The sequence below is a fragment of the Schistocerca nitens genome, chromosome 9, assembly GCF_023898315.1.
Source record: "Schistocerca nitens isolate TAMUIC-IGC-003100 chromosome 9, iqSchNite1.1, whole genome shotgun sequence".
In the NCBI taxonomy this organism is placed as follows: domain Eukaryota; kingdom Metazoa; phylum Arthropoda; class Insecta; order Orthoptera; family Acrididae; genus Schistocerca; species Schistocerca nitens.
The window spans coordinates 165,501,540-165,508,816 of NC_064622.1; positions in this window are offsets into that span (position 1 = coordinate 165,501,540).

Consider the following 7,277-nt stretch of genomic DNA (forward strand, 5'->3'; position numbering starts at 1 on the left):
AAAATCTTCATATTTACCCACATATAGAAGGCAATAAATGTTTTGAAACCCCTTAAAACAGCAAATAACAGCTGACAAGCATGTAAGCCTAGAGAGCAAACACCAAGGATGTTTGATACAAGAAATCAACGAAGTTGAGGTATAACACATGCTACATCATATAATCAGTTTCACTACATTTACTGAGATGTATAATTGCAGAAAAAATAGGTACAGTGGAATAGCAAGTCAGTTGAAAAAAACGTGATAAGGAAAAATACAAAACAAAAATAGAAAATTATAACACCTCCAGATTTTGTGGATGTACATCTATATACAATTTTTGTTTAAATTCAGACGTAAGTAAACATTTGAGAACCTCATAAAAAGTAAAGTTTGATAATAACGACGTTATTCACTAAGGTGGAACTTCATACAAGTGCACCATATGAACAGACACTACTTATCTCAAAACCACGTTGCAAACGAATTCCCATTACAAAAATCATCGAAACAGAAGCTGACAAATGTAAAAACAAAAACATAGCACTCAAATATAGAAATTAAGACTGAGATATCACCTTTATCTTATGCAAGGTTAGATGCATTATGTAAATGTGCAAAAAAATGGGTACAACCGTTAACTGTAACGTATCACTTCATGAGAGTGATGGGTTACTACACGTCTCCATTACCGATAAATGATGTTCGTCAGTTACAGATAGAAATTTCATTTGGTAGTTAATAAATGCGAATACACATATTGTGTGAGAACTCATTTCTACGTGCATGTAATCCGGAGGCTGGATGCCGCCTTTCTACAAGACAGGGAGAGTCTGATAGGTGGTTCCCGCCAGACGACACTTGCTGTGTCGGCGGTTGCTCCATTGAGGTGCGCCCTTCTCGCAGACACGTAGCGCTCCAGATAATTCTCAGGGTCGGTACATGATTGGCAGCGTCTCGATGAAAGTGGAAGAAATCATCCTGTATTCATCCTATGATATGAAACGTCTGATGTGTTAATATATTGAATGTTAATGTTTAACTACAAAAAAGCATAATGAGAGGTGTTTCTTGTCGCAATGCATGAGTAAATATATGACGTTTTATGAAGAAATAATCTCTCTTATTTCACAGAGTCGAGAGATAGTTTAGACTTACTGAGTTTTCAGCACCAAGATTTCTGCCTTTGGAGGCGAATTCGACCGACAAAAGCAGGCACGGCAAGCTGAAAGGGACCTCAGCCGATCGTGCTATTGTCCCTCTATCCTCACAGTTTAAATTCCTAACCTAACTGTAGATTAGCTGAGGCAGAACTAAGAAGACACTTCAACGGGTAATTGTAAGTCAAATAGCCAATCCTGTTCTGCAACTAAATACAACAAAAATTAATCGTGTCAAATCCTATGTTATGACCATAACCATAGAGAGTTACTGGAAATTAAGGAAATAAAATAGTCAGATAGCATGTTCGGTTTGTTAAAAACCATATACTTGTGATCAAAACCTTTAAAATCGTCTTAAGAAATCTATCAACAGGTTAAAACTATGCAATATTAAATATGGAAACATTTGTAAGACCTAGAAATCTGATTGTAAAACCAGCAAATCAAAATTTGTTTTAGACGACAGACTGTAATCCATGTGTGTAAGTAAATATAAAGTTAGAATTGACAACCTACTGATACTGTAAGAAAATAGTATCTTTTTTTTTTTGGTTGTCAGTCTTCTGACTCGTTTGATGCGGCCTGCCACGAATTCCTCTCCTGTGCCAACCTCTTCATCTCAGAGTAGCCATTGCAACCTACGTCCTCAATTATTTGCTGGATGTATTCCAATCTCACTCTTCCTCTACAGTTTTTGCCCTCTACACCTCCTTCTAGTGCCATGGAAGTCATTCCCCGATGTCTTAACAGATGTCCTATTATCCTGTCCCTTCCTCTTGCCAGTGATTTCTACATACCCCTTCCCTCTCCGATTCTGTGCAGAACCGCCTCATTTCTTACCTTATCAGTCTACATAATTTTCAACATTCGTCTGTAGCAGCACATCTCAAATGCTTCGATTCTCTTCTGTTTCGGTTTTACCACAGTCCATGTTTCACTATCGTATAATGCTGTGCTCCAAACGTATATTCTCAGAAGTTTCTTCCTCAAATTAAGGCCTACGTTTGATACTAGTAAACTTCTCTTGGCCAGGAATGCTCTCTCTGCTAGTGCAAGTCTGCTTTTGATGTCTTCCTTGTGCGCCCGTCCTTGATTATTTTGCTGCCTAGGTAGTAGAATTCCTTAACTTCATCTGCTTCGTGACCATCAATCCTTATATTAACATTCTCATTGTTCTCATTTCTACTACTTCTCATTACTTTCGTTTTCTTCGATTTACTCTCAATCCATATTCTGTACTCGTTAGACTGTCCAATCCATTCAGCAGATCATGTAATTCTTCTTCACTTTCACTCAAGATATCAATGTCATCAGCGAATCGTATCACTGATACCCTTTCACCTTGAATTTTAATTCCACTCCTGAACCTTTCTTTTATTTGCGTTATTGCTTCTTCGATGTACAGATTGAACAGTAGCGCGAAACACTACATCCCTGTCTTACACTTTTTTAATTCGAGCACTTTGTTCTTGCTCTTCCACACTTACTATTCCCTCTTGGCTCTTGTACATGTTGTATAATACTCGTCTTTCCCTATAGCTTACCCCTATTTTTCTCAGAATTTCTAACATCTTGCACGCTTTTCCCGGGTCGACAGATCCTATCAACGTGTCTTGATTTTTCTTTAGTCTTGCTTCCATTATCAACCGCGGCGTTATAATTGCCTCTCTCGTGCGATTACCTTTCCTAAAGCCAAACTGACGCTCGTCTAACATATCTTCAATTTTCGTTTCCGTTCTTCTCGTCAATGAGTTGGATGCCTGAGCTGTTAAGCGGACTGTGCTATAATTCTCGAACTTGTCAGCTCTTGCAGTCTTCGGAATTGTGTGGATGATGTTTTTCCGAAAGTCAGATGATATGTCGCCAGACTCATACATTCTGCACACCAACGTGAATAGTCATATTGTTGCCACTTCCAACAATGATTTTATCTATCAGTTCTGCCTTATTTGATCTTAAGTCCTCCAAAGCGCTTTTAAATTCTGATTGTAATACTGGATCCCCCAATCTCTCATTTTTAGAGATGTCCATTCCTCTTCAACTGTACTGCCTACTGAGTTATTCCTTATTGTTGCATCTATAGCCCTAGAGAACTTCAACCGTATCTCGTCATTCCTTAGTACTTCCGTATCCCACTTCTTTGCATATTGATTCTTTCTGACTAATGTCTTAAACTTCAGACTGCTCTTCGTCACTACTACATTGTGACCTGAGTCTACATCTGCTCCAATCCAGCATATGATTCTGGAATCTCTTCCTGACCATGATGTAATCTAACTGAAATCTTCCCGTATCACCCGGCCTTTTCCACGTATATCTCCTCCTCTTGTGTTTCCTGAACAGAGTATTCGCTATTACTAGCTGAAATTCAATACTGAAGTCAATTAGTCTTTCTCCTCTCTCATTCCTTGTCCCACCATGACTTTAGATTTTCATCTCCCTTTGCGTACTGTATTGCCCTTTCAATATCCTCATATACTCTATCTATCTCTTCATCTTCTGCTTGCGACGTCGGCACATATACCTGAACTATCGTTGTCAGTGTTGGTTTGCTGTTGATTCTGATAGGAACAATCCTATCAGTGAACTGTTCACAGTAACAACTCTCGGCCCCATCTTCTTGTTCACAACGAATCCTACTCCCGTTATACCATTTTCTGTTGCTGTTGATGTCACCCTATACTCATCTGACCAGAAATCCTCGTCTTCTTTCCACTTCACTTCACTGACCCCTACTGTATCTAGATTGAGCCTTTGCATTTCCCTTTACAGATTTTCTAGCTTCTCTACCATGTTCAACCTTCTGACATTCCACGCCCCGACTCGTAGAACGTTATCCTTTCGTTGGTTATCTAGTCTTTTTCTCATGGTCACCTCTCTCTTGGCAGTCCTCTCCCGTAGATACGAATGGGGGACTATTCCGGAATCTTTTGCCAATGGAGAGATCATAATGACACTTTTTCAATTACAAGTCATATGTCCTGAGGATACACATTATAGGTCTTTAATGCAGCGGTTTCCATTGCCTTCTGCATCCTCATGATCATTGCTCATTCATCAACCTTCCGAAGCAGTCTCCCATCCCAAGGACATGAGAGTGACCCGAACCTTTTACCACTCTTCCTCCCTCTTTGACAAGTCCGTTGGCAGAATGAGGGTGCCTTCTTGTGCTGGAAGTCTTTGGCCGCCAAAGCTGAATATACAATTATGTTTGTCAAAATCATCCACTAAGACTGGAGGCCTTAACCATGGGCAACCACATAACACAATAAAAGTTTATGATACCACAACCACGTACTCCATGATACCTGAGACCTTATGCCGTAGGCATACTATGCACCCTTAATAATCGCTCTGCCATATTCACAGTACATTACAATTACCATTTTAATCATATATCCATTCTCACTTCAGTTCACTGTCATATTCACAGTGCATTACTATTACCATGTCAATTATATATCCATTCTCACTTGAGTTCACATAAAAAGTAGGTGATAAAATGTTCAGAGTTATCTGTATATCACATAGCAAGCGCAATATTTAACGAACAGTAACAAGACTACGTAGGCATATCACACCTTTTGGTGTATGAAATCACAAGAATTTAGAAAACGATAAGGAAATTAACACGTAAGTGCTTTTAAACCCATGTAAACAATATATATGTGGTCAAAACCTATGCCACATCAATAGATAGTCTTCTACCTGTATGTTATGGTGATAAATTGAGATGTGATTAACTATTCTCGTATTCAGTTATAGTTCAGGTCTGACACAGAATTACTTATTGTACCCATGGTTTGAACTTATGCAATATATTCATGAGATAATGTGGATTTCTAAGATTTAACTCCTACATTTGAGCAGTGTAGTTTGGTTTTACAAAGGTCTTGCCGCAGTTGTAGCCCCGGTTCCTGTCAGATCATCGAAGTTAAGCGCTGTCGGGCAGGGCTAGCACTTGGATGGATGACCACCCAGTCTGCCGAGCGCTGTTGCAAGCAAGGTGCACTCAGCCCTGACAAACTGAGGAGCTACTTGATCGAGAAGCAGCGGCTCCGATCTCATAAACTGACCTACGGCCAGCAGAGCGGTGTGCTGACCACATGCCCCTCCATATCCACATCCAGTGACGCCTTCGGGCTGAGGATGTCAAGGCGGCCGGTAGATACCGTTGGGCCTTCATGGCCTGTTCTGGTGGAGTTTTGTTTAGAATTAGTTTGGTTTTACAGTTGTTTGTGCTTCCACGATTTTATAAACTGAAGAGCCAAAGCAACTGGTAAACCTGTCTAATAGTGTGCACGGCCACCAAGAGCACGCAGAAGTGCCGCAACACGACGTGGCATGGACTCGACTAATGTCAGAAGAAGTGCTGGAGGGAACTGACACCATGAACCTTTCAGGGCTGTCCATACTCCGTAGGAATACGACGGGGTGGAGATCCCTCCTGAACAGCACGTTGCAGTGCATCCCAGATATGCTCAATAACTTTCATCTCTGGGAAGACTGATGGACAGCGGAAGTGCTTAAACTAAAAGCTGGAGTCACTCTGTAGCAATTCTGGACGTGTGGAGTGTCGCAGTTTCCTGCTGGAACTGCCCAAGTTCGTCGGAATGTGTACTGGACATGAATGGATGCAGGCGATCAGACAGCGTAATTACGTACATGCCACCTGTCAGAGTCGTATCTAGACGTATCAGGGGTCTCATATCATTCCAACTGCATACGCCCCAAACCATTACAGAGCGTCCACCAGCTTGAACAGTCCCCAACTGACATGCAGGATCCAAGGATTCATGAGGTTGTCTCCGTACCCGTACACGTCCATCCGCTCGATACAATTTGAAAGGGGACTCGTCCGACCAGGCAACACGTTTCCAGTCATCAACAGCCCAATGTCAATGTTGACGGGGCCAGACGAGGCGTAAAGCTTTGTGTTGTGCAGTCATCAAAGGTACACGAGCTCTTATCGATGATCTTTCGTTGAATGGTTAGCACACTTGTTGATGGGCAGCATTGAAATCTGCAGCAATTTGCAGAAGGGTTGCACTTGTGTCATGTTGAGCGATTCTCTTCAGTCGTCGTTGGTCGCGTTCTTGCAGAATCTTTTTCCGGCCACAGAGATGTCGGTGGTTTGATGTTTTACCGGATTCCTGATATTCATGGTACACTCGTGAAATGGTCGTATGGGCAAATCCCCATTTCATCGCTACCATGGAATGCTGTGTGCTACCGCTCGTGCGCCGACTTTAACACCACGTTCAAACGCACTTAAATCTTGATAACCTGCCTGCTCGTAGCGGCAGTAACCGAGCCAACAACTGCGCCAGACACATGTTGTCTTATACAGGCGTTGCCGACCGCAGCACCGTATTCTACCTATTTACGTATCACTGTATTTGAATTCACATGCCTATACCAAATTCTTTGGAGCTTAAGTGTATATATGAAGCACAAGCTCACAATTGTAAAACCAAAACCACATGTTGACAATTTCTGTTACGCCAATTCGTATGCTGTCGATATTTGTAATAATATTGAGATATGGTTCTCTTGTATGAAGTTCCAACCTAGCGAATAATATCGTTATCGCCATACTTACTTTTTCTGTGATTCTCATATGTCTACTTATTTGTGACATACATCCACATCATGTGGCGATGTTATATTTATCTTTTTGATATTGCTTTTTATTTTTCATTATGAAATTTTTTGCAGCTGACATGCTATTTCATTGTAACAGTTTTTTTCTGTAATTATATATCTCAAACAATGTTGTGGCGGTGGTGGTGGTGGTGGTGGGTAGTGTTTAACGTCCCGTCGACAACGGGGTCATTAGAGACGGAGCGCAAGCTCGGGTTAGGGAAGGATTGGGAAGGAAATCGGCCGTGCCCTTTCAAAGGAACCCTCCCGGTATTTGCCTGAAACGATTTAGGGAAATCACGGAAAACCTAAATCAGAATGGCTGGAGACGGGATTGAACCGTCGTCCTCCCGAATGCGAGTCCAGTGTGCTAACCACTGCGCCACCTCGCTCGGTCAAACAATGTTGTGAAATTCAATATATCGAGTAGCATAAGGTACGGAAATGAACTTGTGGCATTGTTAGCCGGGAGGCCACATCCGGGGAAGT